The 21,773-nt window shown below is 39.9% G+C and overlaps 1 long non-coding RNA gene across 1 annotated transcript in view; it reads left to right on the top strand.

The window, feature by feature from the left end:
- Positions 1–8,954: 8,954 nt before the first annotated feature.
- The window catches only part of LOC122794127, a 209,583-nt gene continuing 196,764 nt past the window's right edge, over positions 8,955–21,773 (top strand). The window contains exon 1 of the long non-coding RNA XR_006363616.1: positions 8,955–9,072. This is a non-coding gene — a long non-coding RNA (uncharacterized LOC122794127). The remainder of the gene's footprint in view (positions 9,073–21,773) is intronic.

Below are 21,773 nucleotides of genomic sequence, written 5' to 3'. Positions count from 1 at the left end.
AAAAGGATAAAGGGGCTCAAACATATGTCATACGATGCCCGACTGAAGAAACTCCAGCTCTATTCAGTCGCATACCGCCTGCTCAGAGGTGATCTGTGCCTGACATACAAGGCCATGTCCAACCCGAATTAATGGACATGCTCCACCTCAAAAATCCAAATCCACCAGAGCCACGAGAGCAAGAGACTTAAACCTCAACACGGATATAAATAGGACGTGCTGGAGGGACAGATTCATCACCCAGAGACTCCCTACACTATGGAACAGAATCCCAGTCCATGTGAGGCAGAGCCCCTCACTGACTCTGTTCAAGAGAAATCTTGACGAGTGGATGGGAGATCGTAGGTTTACCCCGGGAATCATCTCTGTATCACTGCTGGACAGAGGCACAGCAAACTAATGGGTATAGTATTCTCATCCTAAGGGGTGGTGAAAGCCACACACACTCTGGCTAGGCTTATAAATGCCCTAGGGCAGATAGCCTAGTATGAACCACTGAATGCTTACTTAAGGTGTTGCTATTGATGTGGTAGTTAGCAGGAACATCGCTCTTACTGAAAGGGATGATAATAGATTTTTTGCACTGAGTTTAAGGCCGTGACTTTGGAATCAATCATTTGTTTGTGTAAGACCCTCTTGTATGATGTTGACATCATTTGGATATTCTATAACTGCTCCCATTTTGCAGTCATCAGCAAGCCTCGTCAGCCATAAACCTTTAGTTTTTGCTTGTACTTCAGAGAAATAGATTCCAAACAGTGGAGCTCTTAGGACTGATCCCTGTGGAACACCACTAGTTACAGGTCAGCTGTTGTAGGTGGTTTCCCCTATTTTGACTATACGGGTTCTATCAGTGAGCCAGTTAGTGACCCATCTAATAATATAAGGGTTGATACATAGTTGGGTGAGTTTGTCAATTTTCTGAGTGGGGGATAGTGTCAAAAGCCTTGGCTAAGTCTAGGAAGGCTGTATGCACAGAGTTTCCCTCGTTCAGGGCCTTGGCGACTGTCTTGATGTCCACCAGGTTTAACAGGCATGATCTCCCTTTGACAAATCCAAACTGAGTAGGGTCAAGTGTTTTGGAGATTACCTATATCTTTGTTGATAAAGTCCGTGATGATTCGCTCTATGGCCTTTCAGATAAGGCTAGTCAGGCTACTAGGTCTACAGTTCTTGGGGGGGGAATCAGTGGAAGCATCACCTTTGTGCAAAAGAATAACAGTGCCAATTTTCCATTCAGCTGGGATGAAGGTAGTGCTTAGACTATGACTGAAAAAAAGAATACGCAGTGATGTTGCTAATTCTTGGTGGAGCCCATGTAGGAAGCAACCTGTGATTTTATCAGGTCCCATAGATGTGTTTTTGGCCTTAGAGAGGACGTTTATGACTATGACCTGCTCTTTAGAGATACAAGGTAGGGGACAGGTGGTGGAGATGTCATGGGGTATGTGTGGTGGGGACATGGAAGTGAAGTTTTCACAGAACCTGTCATCCGACAGATTAGTTATGTCCACAGGCTCAGCATATGTGGTATCATTAAATACCAGTTCGGCATAAATCTGGGCGTTTCCTTTTAGGTTACGGATGTAACTAAAGAATGCCTTATGGTTGTCCTAAGTTGAGGAAGCTAATTTGGATTTGTAGTTTGCTTTCGAGGACTGCACAAGAAGTCTTATTTGCTTGTTTAAGCTGAGGAGGGAGTATTTCCAGTTTAGGACTCACTTCCTCTTACTCTTAGACAGCAAATTCTTCCTCTTATTGTAACGCCTGTTAATGGCAGTTGTCCACCAGGCAGTTTGCTCTTTCTTGAGGAGCTTGTTTTGGTCATATCAGGTACATCCAAGTCAATGCAATTATACAGGTGTTTGTATAAAGCACTGGTGTAGAACTCAGCATAGTTGCCAGTTCCATCTGAAGGAGGAGGTGCAGTGAAGCTATTTATACCATCCCATAAGAGGTTATATAATCTGCTTTGGAGATTTTTTTTAATTAGTTACTGCTGGGGGGGGGGTGGTGGTAGTTACTTCAAATGAGACTGATTTGTGGTCAGATATTACCAGGGAAGACCTCACAGTGGGGGTGCTACAGTGGTCCCCCATTTTGGTAAGCACCAGATCCGGGATGTTGCCTCCCCTTGTGGGGGTGTCAACCAGCTGGTCCAGAGCACTGGAGTTAACAAAAGTTGAGGAACCCTTGGGCAAGTGAGTTTGAGCAGAGGTAATTTACTCAGTCAATGGATAGGTAGTTAATATCGTCCAAAACCATGGTGTTCAGATGTATCTTGATAGACTCAAGTAGATCCAGATAAGTAGAGTGGGTGCTCCGATTCATGGAGGGGGCCATGTAGCTGGCAATAACCTGAATATGTGTCCTACCAATAGTTAATTGAACCTGAAGTATCTCCTGGGACTCATACTGTTTAACCAATCTGGAACTGTATTTATCTTTAGTGAATACTGATACACCATCTCCTTTAGTTTTTGCAACTTCAGTTTGAGATCTGAATGTGTGGAAAGAGGTGTAACCGGGTATGGCTGGGGTGCTCTCCACAACCTTGAACCAGGTCTCTGTGACTGCACAAATGTCTGCATCTTCCAAGGTAAGGACTGCTTCCAGTGCGTGCAGTTTCATATTAAGGCTCCTAGCGTTTAGCAGAACACTGAGGTTGTTTTTAGATGGAGTTTTTTTATGTGGGGAATTTTGTCCTTGAGACACTGTCTAAAAAAAGGCACTATGGGGGTGGCAAGAGCCTTAGCCATTAACCAAAATTCCAGGGGTGGCAAAGCATCAAGGTCCATCAGTCTGGTCATTCCAGGCTGACAGATACTGGATCCTCTTAGAATGACAGGAAACTAGGCCAATTATTGAAGTCAATCATTTTCTGTTTGTATTGAGGCATCATCCTAGGCGAAGATAATATGTTGCTTAAGGCTAGGGACATACCGGTCTAACACACAGAGCTCAGTCATGTCGCTCTTCATATAGTCCAGAGAGGTACATCTCAAGTCATTCACACCAACATAGACGATGATGCAATCTTAACAGTACCTGTCATTGAGAGACTTGAGCGCATGTGTGATATGGCGGATCATGGCACCTGACAAGACAGCTGTGACCTTTTCCTTATCCAGCCTGGTGAGAGGGACATCAGTGAGTCGCATGGGTTTCCTCTGGGTTCTCTGGTTTCCTCCAACATTCTAAAGACATGCGTCTGGAGGATTTCTTCCCGGGCCCCCACTGAAAACAGGCTCCGTCTTGGTTGGACTTTCCTGGTCAACAAGTGTTAAATAAATAACATGTTTGCATCTATAACCACCAACGGTAACCACCACTATGCAGCAGTGCACGATGGTGTGATACACATATAGGGACTTGTCATAATGTAACTTTGGTATTAAATGCCTGTCAGTGTATGCACCTTGGCACTTCCAAGTCTTTTCAATGGTCTGAATGTAGTAACACTATACAGTGATGGTTAAATTGTGCTCGATGAACTTGACAGGTTAGGGCACATGATGGCAATGTGGTCACACTTTATATTCTCCTTGGTAGGGCCCCCAACTTGAAACTTGCTGGGGCCCCCCCGTAAATGCTAGCACCAGCCCTGTTCTTTACTACAGGGATCTCCCATCCAGGGCAGCCTGATGTTTAGCCAGTATATCAAAGCCTTATGATCTTGCATGCAGAGTACATCACACACATGCTCCCCACACAGGACGTGGTGTATAAAAGTGACACATGGACACAGTTACCCAGAACTGAATTGCAGCAGTACAGAACAGTCTCCACAGGACAAACAAGTCCATGCACATCCAGAAGGAGAAAATGCAAAGGAAATCCAAAACAAAAACCACACTATACAAGAGGGGGTTGGCGAGGAGGAGTGAATATTGCAACAGTGAGGAGAAGGACATTCAATGTTAAGGTAATATTTTACTTAACTGCACTATGTCCTTCTATATCACTGTTGCAGTATTTTTTTACTACAGGGAATAAAAATTTATTTTTATTTATTTACATGTGTTTCACCGGAAAATTCCAACTGGACACAAGTCCTTTTTCAGCGGATGCCCAGGGAGAAAAGCTCCACAACATGTACATGATAGAGATACAAAGTTGCAGCAATAATAAACATTATTACAGGCTGTTGGCAACTTTGTCAGACAAGATGTTAACGTATGTAAAGACAACTAGCTAGTTCTGACTGTAGTTAGTAGTGGCGGTAGTATAGTTGGGTTAAGAGTCTAGGTGGGGGTGTTAGTCTGTATTAGAACAAGGACAAAGCCAGTGCAAATTTAAGTGGAATTTGAGGGCAGTCTTGAAAAGGCTGCTGGAAGGTAGAGTAGTTATTGAGGGTGGAAGACTGTTCCAAAGTTTAGATATGTTAGATGAAAATATGGCCTCTCAAGAAACAGAATGGGAAGTGGTAGGCTAAGAGCCACCATCAACAATCCCATATAAATGGTTCTAAGAAAACCTGCTCTGGCCCTAGAAACCATATCCAACTTATAATACTTAGTTATGGTATGTAATGAAGACCAAGTAGCAGCTTCAAGGATGGAAATGGTTTCCAACACCTTGAAGAAACCACCAGAAGAGGCAACAGCCCTAGTGGAATGAACTCAAACAGAAGTATCCTACAAAAAAGTTTCATTACTGCCACTGTACACCAGAGAGGCTAGAAGCTCTTCCCAGAAAGAAGGTCCTTTCCCCTAAAAGAATTTAGCCGTGTCACAGAAAACATACTAGATTTCATTGTCTGAAATGACCAGGGTCCTTCAGCCATGGCAATCTGTGCTGATGGGACCTGAAATTATGCTCAGCCAAAAGAATGCAATGCAGCTTTTCCCTAAAAAAATGGTCATTCCTGCCACTTTACATGAGAGGGACTATAATTTTTTCCCAGACAGAAGGTCCTTTTCCCCACTAGAATTTAGCCGTGTCATAGAAAATGCACTAAAGTCCCTTAGCTGAAAGGACTATGTCCCTTCAGCCGTAGGACTCTAAGCTGAAGGGGCCCAATAGTGTGCTCAGCCAAGAGTGTAGTACAGCTCCTTCCTGAATTCCTGCTACTGTATACCAAAGGGGATATAATATTTTCCCTGAAAGAAGGTTCTCTTCCACACTACAATTTAACAAGTGCCTTCACCAATGGGACTCTTAAGCTGTAGGGACCTGATCGTGTGTTCAGTCAAGACTGCATTGCAGCTCCTTCCAGAAAAAAATGGTCATTCCTGCCATTGTACACCAAAGGGGCTAGAATCTTTTTCACATAAAAAGGTCCTTTATCCCACTAGAATTTAGCTACATCTCAGAGAACAGGCTACATTCCCTTGGCTGAAAGTACTAGGTTCCTTCAGCCAAGGAAATCTATACTGATGGAACCTGCTTCCAAAAATATTCCACGAGGCACTTTTTCTCTCACAGTAATTCACCTTTTGACAAATTACTGAAATAAAAAAGATGTTTTTTTATAAACAGTAGTTTTTTTAGTTGCAGTTCCTGACCAAGTTACTCTTCTCGTCTGCTCTCCTTCAATGGGCCAGCATCTCACTTGTCTAGCTTGGTTAGGTTCAACTACTCAGTCTCAGTCAAATTCGGATAACAATAGACATAAATCACAGCCTGGTGTGACGGTAAAACTCTTCCTTCATATGTTTTTTTTACGCCTGCCTTTTTGACTACCACTTTCTCCGGCATTAGGAGTTAAGAAAAAAAGAAAACACAAAAATAATTCCGCCGTTTAGGCCAATACATCAATTTTACCTAAAATATTAACTTGGTCATTCTCTCAGGTGAGCAGGAATCATTAAACTAAATTTTTCGTTTACACAATATATTCTAATCTGTTTTACATGAAAAGTATGTTAAGAGTCTCGAGATTTTTATTAACAACACGTTGGGATAGGTTTCCTAAACAGTCTTTTCTCTCCTGCAATCTATGTTCTCAAAGGACCCAGTTATTAATATTCATTACATCAAAGTATATCATGTTTATTAATAACTAAGACCCTGCTGCCAAGTAAATCTAGCCTGTTCATACCAAAAGGGGCATTGCTGTAAAAACGGCCCTTTACCTCACTGGAATTTAGCTATCTCACCGTGAATAGGTTAGATTACCTTGGCGGAAAGAAGTAGGTCCATTCAGCCAATGGAATCTACACAAGACCACTGTTACTGAGTGACGATGACATCATTTTGCAATGCAAAGGTGAGAATAGTCGTACTGTAGGGAGACTAAGCTGTCAAAGCTCTTAGTTGTCATCACCCCCTCCCCTAGTAAGGCAGAGTATCCCCATTGTTAACTTGTATGACCGGAGGTGGAAGTGTGTTTTAATAAGGGTTCAAAAAAAAAAAAAACTGCTAACAAATTATGGGGGCCGATACAGCCTAAGGTTCCAGCTTTCCCTTCTAAGATTTCTTCCGACTCTGCATCTGATCACTTCCCACCTGGTAAGGTATTACCTATTATTTTCAGCCTTGCTTATTAGTGGCAGACAAAAATTTTAATGAGAAAGCAACAAAGTCAAAACAATACGAAAGTTTATTTTCATGAGAATATTATACCCATATTAATGTATTAGCGGCTTTAAGAGCACGAAAATTAAGTAACGCTCTCCAGACCGTGGCGGCGAACATCAGTTTAACATTACTGCATCTCAACTTTATTAGAAATAAATATTCAAAGACAACAACCTTTCCCTATACGGATGGCCTGCTTGCGAGGTTAGGCGACCATCTTCTGACAAGTTAGAAAGACATCTTAAGTAAATTCTGAGTGATAAATGAAGACACCGGTTAACTATCTGCAGAATAGTAAGTGAAATCAGAGTTTAACGTCGCGTGTTCAGAGTTTAAAAGTACTTTGTTCATTTCCTCGCACGCTGCTAGTAGAGAATAAATACCACTTACAAAGATGAGGATATGCTTAACGGTGATTTGAGCTGGTATTTATATTCTTCAAAGAATGTTGTCAGCTCGCTGTCGTGTGTCTGGCACAAAACAGTACATTTATTCCACAGTAATGATGATTACCACCAGTCCCTTTTTGCGAGGGATAGTCCCATTTTGGGCAGTTATGTCCTGCGGGGGAAAAAAACCTAAAAATTGGCAAATGTCCTGAAGACAAAATATATTTCGTAAACTTATAGCTGCATAAAACAGCTATTTTGTATCTGGAACACCAATATTATATGACCCAGCATAATCAACTCAAATGTTATAAAGATACGCTTTTATTTTTACTAAAAAAGTGAAGTTCTGTCCTTTGCACTGGTCGTGGGTATGTTTTATCCTGCAAAATCTCACATTTCTACAAAAAATGTCCCGCTTTGGACATTTGAAAAGGTGGCAACCGTACTTACGACGCCCGTTTATGATCCTGTCCTCCTTCCTCATGTTGAATTTTCGAGGATCAGTCAACGATGGCAGGAATTCGAATTTCATTGCGTTTATTATTCTTCTAGGGTTGTCTGTCCCCTTCTGAAATACTCCTAGTGGGACTTTAAGGAAACGCGCATGGCAACCCATACAGGCTTCACTTATAGCTCGCAACCTTCCATCGCCAAAATGAGGAACACTCGCCTTCATAATGTAGAACAAATGGGCAAAATGTGGAAGACATACTAAAGTCTTACAAACAACTTCAAGTAGGAAGGTCATAGCATGGTTAAAATATAGAGGTTTTACATATAAAGAAAATCATGTAATGAATTAATATGATTAATTTCAATTTACCATGGATTTCACTTAAAAAAATTCCTGACACTTAATGTGTTACAGACTCTTTCAATGTGGAACTTTGAGGAATTTCGAGGAACACGAACTGTTTAAGACCCCAAACGAGGTACGTTCCTCGTAATGAGGTACACTTGAGAGGTATGGCTTCACTTCGTCACTAAAACAAAAAACTACAATAGAATCTGATCCGTTTCTCGTTTAATGTTAATACAACTATTACACGAAACTTGGGAAATATTTATTTTCAAATCTCAGGACATTTGTCATATTTGTGTTTTTCCCGGGATACCACTGCCCAAAATAAAACTCCTCTTCCTTAAAGAGGCAGAGATGTATGTTTCGGAAAATGTATGTTATGTCTTATTTTCTAAATAAAGTAATGTTTTAAAAGCTGTCCCTGATAATGATCCCTCGTCCGCCATCATTTTGTCATTGTCGCCGATTCTTGAGCAAAGCAATTGAAAATATACTTACTTTCTGACTGGTCATAGTTGCAAACAGTATACCCCACGATTTACTCAGCAGTAGTATAGCAGTGATTTCCCTTTTTAATCGTAGACTCAATTTATCCCTACCCCATTAAAAAGAACACGCCGATTCAACTCTGCCTCTTTACAGTTAAAAAGTGTGCGACAGTTTAATTTGGTCCATTTCTATGTTGCGATTGTTTCTGCGTCCCCATCTCTTTAGCTGTGCAAATCTAATGAAAAGTAATAATACTGTTCAGTATCTAGTACATAAGTTATGAACAAGGGAGTAGCCAAAACTTTACATTTTGTACTCAACCTAACGTTGCCTCCACCAGTGCGACCACCCATATATCACTTTAAAAATCTACACAACCTTCAAAAGTTACGCCGAGAAATCTAAGAAAGGGACATTTTATTTTCATGTTACAGTTTATACACGTAACTATTGTATTGGTATATTCATTTCACGCAATTATTCTTCGGGTACTACAAAGGCAAAACACTTCTGAACATTCTTTTTTGAGTGCACCATAGTTTTGAGTTGAGCGTGTGTCAGATAGTACCTACTATACAATGAAAACTTCTCTTGACAGCTAGTCGGACAAATCTCTCTATAAACTACACCTCCCATAATCTAGCAAGGCACCAAGTACGTAACTCCGCTCTACTGTGTTCGAATTGTGATTGGTTATTTTATATTATTGACTTTTGACCCAGCGATGCTGGTTAGCTATTGGTGGGATTCATGAAACATCTATTTTCAAAAAAAAAATTCTGCAGAACCGGTGTCTAGAGTTCCAGAGAATTGCTGTCATATGACTATTTTGTCTGTTTAATTTGTTATACTAAGGATAATAGTAAGGTGAGTCGTGATGTAATAACATGCACTTATAAAATGACTCTGTTATCTCTTAACAATAATCTCATAAAAAATGTTATTTTTGGAGTTAGGGAAAACTGGTTAGGTGGTTTTCAGTAGAAGTGGCACAAGAATGGACTGAGAGCCGTTTTAAATGAGTGGAGAGGTGTTTTTGAAACTTGATTTAGTTAGTATACAAAAAACAAGAACACTTAATAACTAGTGTATTGACTTTTTGCTATGTTATTGCAAACATCGTTAAGATATGTGCTCAAAAAAAACAAGCTATGGTAAGAAGTTTTGCGCTTCAATAACGGTAGCACACCCACCGCTTTCAGCCTGTCTCCAAAATGTGGAACACTATCTTTGCTTCTCGTAATGTGGAACAAATGGGAAAAAATGTAACTGTTAACTAATCACTTCACTAAGGAAGCTCACGTGGTTGATCTAACGTGCTACTTTATAGCTATAAAAACATTATTTAGGTGAATTAACCCGAGGATATCTACTCTTTTTTTTCTATCGTCATACTAAACCTTCATCGTTGAACTGTCATCAGCATGGGCTTTTATTGGAGAGTGGCTTTCGGTGATCACCATTCGCAACTAAACGAACAGTTCGTTTTTTCTAGCAAGTGATGCGGCTGATAACGCTGTCGTTTCTGGTTACTAGATGTTTGTTTCTAAATTATTAGTGTGGTAAGATTTCTATAGATGTGTTGGTAGTATGATTACCTTATTTCTTTCACTTGGTTTTATTTTCAAACCAAGTACAATAGTTTAGCGCTTGCGTGTCATTTTACTAATGGATTACTTAAGCCATGATTGTAAGGGACCCTTGTGTAAGCAGTCTAGAACGCAATTTCAGTTTACATTTTTACAGTGTTAACATTTACACCGTTACAGTTAAACAGTGTATGAGCGTCACGGGGCTGTTTAAAGACCACTAGTGATTTCCTGGCGGCCGTGGTAAGGCACAGTAGTGCACGAACTCGCCGGTACTCTAGTAAGTGACAGCTGTCATTTATGCGTTTATATACTTTAACTGAGGACCGGGTGCCCTTCTCGGGTGTTGCCTGCATTGTCCTGAAATTTGTGATGAAAATGTTAATCTTTACACTTTAAATTTCAGTTTACTGTATTTTAAGCTAATCTTAAGCTACCGTTCTTTTGTTTTGTTTAGGTTCTAAATCATCTTTGTTTTTCCAAAATGTAAAGTAGATTTCATGTACTGTTTCACTTGCCTGAAAGGTGAAGTAGCAAACTCCGCCCTGGCTATGACACGTGACAAGCCGACAATTAAGGCGGTTTGTTGCCACCCACTTCGCGTTAAAGGACAACAATGAGCAGAAACTGAGGGATAAAAAATGTCTAAGTTCTGTGTAACATACCTCGCAGTGAAGCCGGGACAAGTCTCCAAAGCATCAGGGACCATTTTAAATTAGTACTGCTAACGTGAGACACTGACAGAATTAGTGTGAATTAATGTACTTTTTTTGTAGCAAATGAAAGAGTTGTAGACTTTAAAAGTGTAATTCACCACCTCTTCTCCAGAAGTTATAATTTTTAAGATTGATAAAAATTTTAGGTGTTCCTTTTAATCAGATATGTCTGTGAATAGCATAGGCAGTTGAGAGGTGTACTTATCACTAACTTTTTTCCTACTCTTGATTGCTATCGTAGGGGTCATGAAAAACAAGGTCATTGGCAACCTACATGCATTGGACACATCCAGATTTGGCTTTAAGGGGAAGGTTATGCCTCAATAACCTGGGTAGACTTAAGATGGGTCACTAAGTAAATGGATGAGGGTAAAACCGTGTGTACTGCATATCTTGAGTTGGCCGAGACATTCCATACAATACCCTACTCTGGTATTGTTGACAAGCTGCCTGAAGTAGGTGTAAATCCTTACATAACTTGCTGGATTGCCAGCTGTCTTGGGTGAGACTACCAGCAGAGTAGCCAAAGGCCCTGTGCTGGGCCTGCTCCTGTTTGGCAACTCCATTTCAGAAGTTGCGACTAACATTGAAGGCCTTTGGCTCACCAACCTAGCAGATGAGTGTAAATTGGGAGGCATTATAGATTTCCCCTTCAAGACATCATCTTGCGAGTGGGGCTAACTCTGACAAATGACTGGTGCTAAAGACGTGGCCTAAAACTCGGTGCCCAAAATGCATTACAATGCCGTTTGGAGAAACTGTCAACCGAAATTATGTACTCCAATCGATGAAACACTCCTGAGAGTCAACCTAGTAGCAAGGGATCTGGGAACATGTACAGACAGCAATCAGGCCTTTGACCAACACATAGCTAAGGGAAAAAAAGTGCTAGATTGTCCAACTTATTGGCAACGGTATATCATCCAGGTCTGAGGAAGTTATAGTACCACACTACTCGGCTATCATTGAATACAGTACCCCCTTTGGTGTGTTTCTAACCAGACACTTGTAACAGTTGGAATGCCTGCAGAGGTTTCTCACCAAGAGAATTCAAGGCATGAATACCCTGTCCCACACTGATCGACTTAAGTATGACTCTGTATCTGGTCTTCTGCAGGCTGTCGAGAGTGGGTCTTTGCTCTGCTGCACGTGTGTAAAAACAAATGGTACCAGAAACGCTAGATTTACGGATCTGAACTTCACTTGCGACAGAAATGGAATATCCTAGAGAGACGGATGTGTTCCAAAGGATCCTGCACTATGCAATACGCTCCCCATCTGTGTAAAACTGAGTTCATCCCTGACCCTCTTCAAGTGAAACCTTGACCATTGGATGGGAAATCGTAAAGTTATCCCTGTTCTGGCCCCCAAGTCCCTTATGGACAGAGGCCATCCATAAAAAAAAGGTATTGTCCTAACACCTCACTACTAACATGCTGCCAACCCCCCCCCCATGTAGATACCCATGATACTTAAATGGTTTGTGGTGCATGGCTAGGTTTGTAAGGGCCCTAGTAGCCATTAGCCTAGTAATAACTTATGAAGACCTGACCTTGATTTCTTGGAAAGCTGCTGCTTGCCCATAATACTCTGAGGGCATGTGTTGTCGGATCACTGTAATGTGAGAATACCATCAAGTCTGAGAATGGTCAGGAATGTGTTAGTGACTCTTAAATATGTTTCCTACTTTTGTGTGTGTGATAAATTTATTTATATATATATATATATATATAATGTGTGTGTGCTTCCCTCATTTATATTTGGGTTGCATTACCATTTTGCAGGAATGACTGCTTTGTATTAGAACATTGCCCGTTTTCGTGCATGAATGGGAGTGTCCTACACGACTGACAGGGCGGAGTGACTAGCCATGTAGATTATACAGTGAGATGGTGAATATCCATTGTGAATACTCATTCTCTGGCCCGTTTTAAACACAGGCTTCATGCTTTTTTATGTTATCTTTAGAGTTACTATAGCTGTTTTGTACTGGAACATTACCCCACTACATGCTCAGTAGCAAGGACCACCTAAACCCCGCCCACTACTCTGCATTTCCTTGTAATTGTTAGTCTTACTATGAATAAACATGATATAGATAACATCATCAAATAGAATATGGACAACAGTGTAGTTGAATCTGGAATTGAATACATTTTACAAAACTACACTCTAGCAAGTGCATCATATATAAAACAGAAATGACTATATTTTACAAAAGTACGGTCTAGCAAGTGCATCTGCAATTCTATCCCGTTCACTCTGCAGTGATTTTACAAAATAAATTTTAATTAATAAATACAATGCAATGAAAACTGCAGGGACATAAGCAGCTCGTGTTCTTTCATACAAAATACTTTCATGCTCTGGTGGAGTACTGTTTCAGTAGAAAGCAGCAGTTTTACTTGGAAACACTGTTATTACTCAATGTTAAGGCAAAACTTGTACGTGCCTGATGTAGCACTCCTCACACACCATAAATGAGATACAGAACAATCACTTCATTTTCTCAACTTGCATAGGAGCTGATAGTCATGAAAACTATAGTTAAGAAACAAAGGGGAGTGCAGGGGGGCTTGCTCCTCCCCGCAAAAGCCATTTGAAGCGGAAAAGTATTGTTAAGAAAGGTGGGGGGTGCAGGGGGGCTTGCCCCCCTGCAAAAGCAATTTAAAGCACAAAATTAGGTGGGGCGTAAAGTACTGGGTACATACTGCCCTTCTGTCCTGCTGATGGTTGAACCTGTGCTTACAACTTTTAATTAAAGGATACATACACTAAATAGCTTGGAATGGTCGTATTTCAAGAACAGAAACAAATGGTCACAGATGGAATATTCAGAATGAGTATTCAACAGGTCGCTGGATAATCTGCATAGCTTGTCACTCGGCTGTATTCTGTAAGCATTTTTCTAGAGATAAAGGAACAAGCAATATTCTGAGGCAGTGGACAATAAATGCATACAGTAAATGCACTAAAAAACCTCCCAGAAAGGTAGCAAACCACACCTTTACAGAATATGAATTTTAAGTCTCTGTAATAGTTTTCATACATGTGCAGCATATTATGTGATCGCACCCCTCCCCTTTAAAGAATTGCAAATCTCGGTGTAACAGTGTAATACTTTTGTATAAATGCAGCATATTCTGTGTTCGTTTGAGTAGTTAAATCTATTTGGATCGGTACAGTATTTGTAAGTACACGTTCTGCCCAATTTAGTCTAAGATGTAATTTATCGAAACTTTTGATCACTGCAAATTTGAAATCCTGGTACCAGCAAATAATGGAGAAAAGGCTTTGTATTGAAATAATTACAATGTTTAGCATACTCATCTTTCTTGAGGATGGTTTTCCCATGTTTATTCAAAGCACTTTTCAAAATAAATGTCTTGAGCAAAGTGCTGGGCAGGGTTTGGGTGGTCCTTGCTACTGTGCATCTAGTGAGGTAATGTTCTAATACAACACCAGAATGACTTCTAGGATAAACAGCTGCGAGACTGTATCTGTTTAAAAAAAAAAAAAACATTTTTGCAAGTTGTGGGTTGTGTGTTTCTTTGTTTGCCAAAGTGCCATTTCCTTGCTTAAGTATACAGCTAAGTAGTTTAAGCTGACCTCAGTATTCATATTTAGACTATAAAAAAAATCATGAAATTTCAGTGCGCATTGATGAAGGTGACCAGGATAGTTTCTCGCCCTCTGTAAAATTTTTAACTCCTGCTTTTTTGTTATGTGAAAGTATTGTGATCATCCTAGAGAGAAAGCAGTACGATGTACGGAAAGAAAATGTTACATTTAGGGAGAAGTTCTTGTTTGGTATAACAAACACATTGAACTTCACTAAAAAAGGGGAGCTGCTGGGTTCTTTAACTTTAACTTCCCCACTAAATGCAAGACATTCATGTGTGAACTTGTGAAATACATTGTTATGGGGACTGCTGACCTCCCCCTTAACCGTGATTAGTGCAAGACGTACGAACCTGAAATTAACATATCCAAGAACTTAATGTACAGCGGTGTAAGTATTTCACAAATGTGTGGCATCAGATGAAGCAGCACTGTATGTCTTTAATCTTACTGACGAGTTTGGTAACCTTGTATTCTAAAGATATTCGTGTGTACCAGAGCATTGATCATTGTGCTTTTGGGTTCTGGAATGTCTAGTCAGTCCTTTAAGCCCCAAGTCGTACTTGCTGCCTTTGGTGTGTCCCTTCCCCTTGCATTTTTGTTCATTTACTTTAACTGCGTTTCTTGACTTCTCCAAAGACCTGTATTTGTTAGTCCACACTATACAATCATTTTGCAGTATGTTACAGGATGCATCTTGGTTCACAAAATATTGGGAATGTGAATAAGTTAATGACAACAGGTTTATGTAGAGGTGAATTAAATAACCTAATTGTTCTCATCTGAAAGTTTGCTTATTAATATGGCAAATTGTATTGTTTTTCGACAAGCTTATAGATTGTATTACAGTGCAGTAAATTCCATTTATGCTAATAACTAAAAATGCCATGGAGTAAACTTTTGTATGGTTATATTTCAGTTCCTGCTATTTGCTAGTTAATGGAAGTGTGCGTATTGCAGTGGGGGGGGGGGGTTCAGGGGGTTCAGGCCCTAAGTTTGACCCTTCTCTCCATTTGGGTCTATGAAATGGTAGCTGCTGTTTTCTTCAGCATCCTAGCTTGTAGCCCGAGCAGATAGTACCCACAAAGATTATGAATTCCTTTGAGGTAAATGTTTTTTGTTATATTTGGCCTGTGCTTTACTTTCTGAAATTTAAATGGACAGCTAGAGTTTAGTTATGAAGAAAGGTCATGCAACTCTGCTTGTTGGTGGCCTCCCCTCAGACTAAAGGTATTTACCGGGAATAGTGTCATCTGCTGTTGGCTTTCACAATGCAAAAGAACATATGAATGAATGGATTGTTCTTCCAATGCTGTGTACTAGGATCAGGGCCTACCCCCCCGTCTTTCCCCTCTTGGGAAGACTTAAGAGGGACCATATGCTTCAGGCAACCATTTATAGCTGTTTTTTCTTCTCGCCTTAACTCTGACACATACTCTGTAATGTGCTCTAGGCTTCAGAGTGCAATGGGCATCAACAAGGGCATGTTACTTCGTGACAGCACCTAGACTGTCCTGCTTACCCAGAAACCAACACTCCCTTTTGGTCTCTAGTCTCCACCAAGAGCACAACTCTGGGGACTGTACACTTGAGGCATCTGCTTAGCCTGGCTGAGAGCATAACTGGTAAAGCAGAGCTGCTTGTAAAAGCACTGAGGATAATTTATTCCATCATAAATACTGCCACATTTTGCAGTTCAGTAAATTTTTACTAGTTGCTTCTGTATTGCTATGTATAGTACAGTCATATGCAAACCATAAAGTCCTACTGAGATGCATTTTTTTTCACTTTTTCTTATTTAGGGGAAAATAGGTAGTGACGTGATGGAGATGACTGTAAAAGGTTTTATATTTTAAAAGGGGAAAGACTGGTTGGGGAGTGGCCACAAATGGTCTGCCACTGAGATAGTTAAAATAGTTGAGTACTGTCCCCCCCCACCCCACCCCAAAGCCTGGCTTCAGGTACCAAAAGTTAAATGTGTGAGGAAATTCTGGCCTTGTTTTCCAAAACTACATTGCTGCTAGATCCTGCTTATTGAACCTGGTAGATTATTTCTAGAAAGTCACCAAAGCCCTGGATGAAGTTAAGACAATGCATACTGTCTGGACCTAGTTAAAGCCTTTAACACGTACCACAACTTGGGTGTTACTAAAAAAAAACTCTCTCCTATCTAGGTGTTAACCCTTACATCACTAGATAGGTAGCTAATTGGCTCACCAGCAGAACACTTAAAGTTGGTGACTCCACCCGTATCAGTAGACCTGTTACAGTGGGATACTGCAGAGATCTGTACTGGGCCCTTTCCTATTTGGAGTCTTATTTTTCAGAAGTCCATGGTAAAGTAGACTGCCTTTGGATTACTAAGTTCGCTGCTGATTTGTAAATTCGTTGCAATCATTGAGCTCTGAGGGGTTAACATATTACAGGAGGGACCAAAAAATACACCAAACCAGCTGAAAGTAAGGTTAGCGCTTTCGTTTACTTCATAAGTAAACTTCATCAAACAAATAATACAGCAAGCCCTTAATATATTCCTCCAAAACACATTAAGACATTAATTACATATTTGAATTATCCTTAAAGGAACATGAACAAAAAATATATATATCACATTATTATTAAAAAAATCCAAACATCAATGCTCATACAGCAAGTTAAAAAATAAAGAAATCAATAACCTCCCATTAAATTCAACTCATCTAAGACATGATTGTAATTTCAACAGACATTTAATAGATAAGTTATCATTCAGCCCAGGAAGGGAATGTGCATTAAACCTCAATTGCTAAATTAATTCCCTTTCGTCTAATTTCAGGGCTATAGGACCCCTCTACCAGTGTCAAGCACGTGATCGACAACAAAAAAAATAGGAATGCATGGGATGGGAACTGATTTATGTCTAGCTAGGGCGTTATTCAAGTTTAGCTTCTTAATGTTGTACAAATGTTCGTAGATGCGCTGTTTCAGGCATCTTTCTATCCTTCCAGTGTAAAATGCAGGACATGCCTGGCATACTGCCATGTACACAACATTTTTAGATGAACAGCTATAAATACCCTTAAGCAGAAAAGTCTTCCCATGCATCTCAATTGAATCCATGACTTATTCACTTTACAAAAATGGCAAAAACCACACTTGGAAATTCTACCATTATAGGTAGCATTATTACTATTCCTTTCCAAGACATTTTTGAGTTTGTTGCCCTTTCTAAAAAATTCCAGGTCTTTCCTTAATCCTGCTATTAATCAGTGTCCTCCCTCAAAAAACACCAATTTTTGTTAATAATGTTACCTGAGATTATCGGCATCAAGGGAAAATGTAATAAACCCACTCTGTGGGACACCATCCACCACATCCGGTTCAGAAGTCAATTTACCCATATCAGAAACATTAGTGACCGTACCATCTTCAAGTAAAACATTCCCCTTAACAAGAAGAGCATCCCTAAATGGTGAGTCAGTGTAACAGGAGCTTAAAAAAAACCCTCCTTGTTTTAAAACTGACCTCAACAAAATATCATTAATCAAGGAGGATGGATAACCCCTTTTAACAAACATTTCTTTTAATAAATTACATTCCAAAATGAAATCGGCTTCAGCAGTAACCATTCTGGATGCCCTAACCATCTGCCCTTTTACGACGGCCTTCTTTTGGTGATGGGGTGGGCACTTGACCAATGTAGGAATATATTGGAATAAGTGGCCTTCCTAAAAATCTTGGAAGTAAATCTTTTATTTACTAAATCCTTACACAATTCAAAGTCCAAGTATGAGATGGAATCCATTTTAAATTCAAATGTAAACCTCAAAAAGTCAGTAGTATTATTCATATGTTCAATAAGGGCCTCCGCAGTCTCTAAACCACCCTTCCAGACTATAAAAATATCGTCCAGGTAACATGTATACACCAGATGACATTGTTCTTAAACAGGAACTCCTTTTCCCAGTGCGTCATAATTATGTTCGCAAAAGTAGCATCACAAGGAGAACCCATCGCTACCCCAGTTTTCTGCAAGTAAAAGTCCCCATTAAACATAAAATAATTGTTCGTTAAGACCAATTCCAAAATATACACCAATAAATCAGTCTCCTTACCATCCACTCCTTTACTGATGAAGTCCCTGAACCAAACCAATTTCTTTGGGTATAGCAATATATAATTCTTTAACATCAATTGTTAGTCATAATCAGCCTGGAACTTCATATTATTTATAGCTGACAGGAAGGCCTAGGAATCGCAACAAATATGCTGTTCCCCTTCAAGAAATTTCTTCAACTTGGTATTAAAGTGTTTTGCACATCCAAATGTGAAGGACTGCTTACCATCAACAATGGGGCGCATAGGTGGAATCCTCCATGTCTTTGTGTATTTTAGGCAGCCCAAAAATCACAGGGGTAATAGGACTGGTAACAGACAAATGATTTAATAAATGTCTATAGAGGCTTCTATAAATAAGTCCCTAATAAATCCTTGGAAACCCTGGCAAGCCCCATTCATCTCATTCCTAGACACCTCATAAGCATCACACGCCAGTAAATTACACATACGTGCATTATAATCATTCAAAGTCATGAAAATGAGGCCTCCCCTTTATCAGGTTTAATAACCCGAATGCTCTTAGTTTTCAACAAGGAAAGGGCTTCCTTCTTGGCGACGGTAATGTTAAACATGGAAGGATCAGCTTTACAATTAGTTAACAAACATCGGATGTCATTCTCACAAACTCTCTCAAATAACTGAATGGTGTTAAGAGGTGGATTAAATACACCAGCAACCCTAAATTCACTAGTTAAATTACTATTGGTACCAAATAAAACATTCAAATTCAATTTACGTGTGAAACTTTTTTAAATCTGAGTTCTAGCCAAATCGGTCTGAGCAGAAGGGACAAAGGTTAGCCCACGAGCTAGCAGTTCAACAAGCACATTTGAAGATACAAAGTCAGTGTAATTAAAATTTTTAAAGTCTCCATACTTGTTGCAGACCATACTGACCGATTTCACATTTACTGTCCTTGTATAACGGCTTTCAAGAAAAGACAATACACTTACCTCCTCCGCTTGTTCGATTTTCTTCTTCCACTGCTTCCGAGGCAATTCAGCTTGCTGATGAACCTGATTGTTCAAACTGGCTGGCTGAAAATCCCACTGCATAAATAACTGCTGGGAATGACCATCACAATCCTGTTGCCCCTGCCTGTTTTAGAGCCGTTCGCTCCGTCTAACAGGTGTTGGGATTAACTTCAGAAGCAGACCCAGCATTCCGCCCATCATCATGGATTCTATCTCATACTTGGGACATTGAATTGTGTAAGGATTTAGTAAATGAAAGATTTACTTCCAAGATTTTTAGGAAGGCCACTTATTCCAATGCATTCCTACATTGGTCAAGTGCCCACCCCTATCACTAAAAGAAGGCAGTCGTAAAAGGGCAGATGGTTGGGGCATCCAGAATGGTCACGGATGAAGCTGATTTCATTTTGGAATGTAATTTATTAAAATAAATGTTTGTTAAAAGGAGTTATCCATACTCCTTGATTAATGATATTTTTGTTGAGGTCAGTTTTAAAAGGAGGGGTTTTTTTAAGCCCCTGTTACACAATGACTCCCCATTTGGGGATGCCCTTCTTGTTGAGGGGAATGTTTTACTTGAAGATGGTATGGTCGCTAATGTTTCTGATATGGGTGAATTGACGTCTGAACCTGATGTAGTGGATGGTGTCCCACAGAGTGGGTTTATTACGACATTTTCCCTTGATGCCGATAATCTCGGGTACATTAACAAAAATTGGTGTTTTTTGAGGGAGGACACCGATTTAATAGTAGGATTAAGGAAAGACCTGGAATTATTTTTAGAAAGGGTAACTATCTCAAAAATGTCTTGGAAAGGAATGGTAATAATGCTACCTATAATGGTCGAATGTCAAAGTGTGGTTTTTGCCATTTTTGTAAATTTATTAAAGTCGTGGATTCATTTGAGATGCATGGGAAGACTTATCTGCTTAAGGGCAATTATAGCTGTTTATCTAAAAATGTGTACATGGCAGTATGCCAGGCATGTCTTGCATTTTACATTGGAAGGACAGAAAGATGCCTGAAACAGCGCATCTATAAACATTTGTACAACATTAAGAAGCTAAACTTGAATTAATGCCCTAGCTAGACATATAAATCAGTTCCCATCCCATGCATTCCTATTTTTTGTTGTCGATCACGTGCTTGACACTGGTAGAGGGGGTCCTATAGCCCTGAAATTAGACGAAAGGGAATTAATTTGGCAATTGAGGTTTAATGCTCATTCCCTTCCTGGGCTGAATGATGATTTGTCTATTAAATGTCTGTTGAAATTAAAATCATGTCTTAGATGAGTTTAATTTAATGGGAGGTTATTGATTTCTTTATTTTTTAACTTTCTGTATGAGCATTGATGTTTGGATTTTTTAATAATAATGTGATGTATATATTCTTTCCTTCATGTTCCTTTAAGGATAATTCAAATATGTAATTGATGTCTTAATGTGTTTTGGAGGGATATATAAAGGGCTTGCTGTAATTATTTGTCTGAAGTTGGCTTATGAAGTAAAAGCACTAACCTTACTTTCAGCTGGTTTGGTGTATTTTTTTTGGTCTTTTTTTGTATTTCTTGGTTTGTGTTTTTCTTCGCTTTATCATATTACAGGAGGGGATAACACAAAGAAATGACTGATGCCAAAGTTAGTCTAAAACTAAAAAAATGTCCTATTATCCCATTTGGCAAAGTGGAATTCCCCATTGACAGCACCCCGCTAAGTTCAAATCCAGTGGGGCAAGATCTGGGAACACAAGTTGATAGCAATCTGAACTTTGACCATCAGGTGTCCTTGAGGGTAAGAAAAGCCTTCTACATTGTGCATTTCATAAGTAAAGGCATCGCATCCAGGCCTAAGATGTTATAACCTCGCTGGACTCAAACCTAATCAGACCATTAGAGTACAATGCTCCCTTCTGCATGCATCTCTCCAGAGACCTGGAGCAACTGGAAAGACTGCAGAAGTTTCTCACTAAGAAGATACAGGGCTTCCAAACCATGTGACCTACGTGGATACTGCAGACTGAAAGCCCTGTCACTTTACTCTGTATCATATAGGCTACTGAGAGGTGACTTCTGCTTGGCCTGTAGAGCAGTCTCTGACCTCGACCTGATGGAAAGGCAAATCAAATGCCACAAGAGTCACTCACTCGGGATCTCAACCTTGCCAGTGACATTAAGAGAACATGCTGGAGAGATGGGTATGTGTCTCCGAGATTGATGCTGCTCTGGAATAAACTTCAATTCATGTGAAGCCGAGCTCCTCAATGACTCTGTTCAAGTGCAGCCTGGGCGAATGGATGGGTGACTACAAATTCACCCCAGGGTGGTACCCATGTACCTCATGGACAGGGTAGTTGGTGCTGTGCTGTAAAGTACATCTGTCTAACCAAGCACTATTGGGGCAACCCATGATTAATATGGCTAGGCTTATAAAGGCTCTAGGGCTGCTGGCCTAGTAGCCTCCTATGAAGGTAGTCTCTTTAGAAGTCTTCATGCACTTGGTTATTCCCATTAATCACTGAATGAGTAAAAAATGTTGGTGTGAATCCACAATGCATTTGTCACATTAAAG

This window comes from Protopterus annectens, chromosome 2.part1 (assembly GCF_019279795.1).
Source record: "Protopterus annectens isolate FY-2018-M chromosome 2.part1, PAN1.0, whole genome shotgun sequence".
Lineage (NCBI taxonomy): Eukaryota > Metazoa > Chordata > Ceratodontiformes > Protopteridae > Protopterus > Protopterus annectens.
Note: the sequence above shows the minus strand (reverse complement) of the source record. Positions and strands in the feature narration are given on the sequence as shown.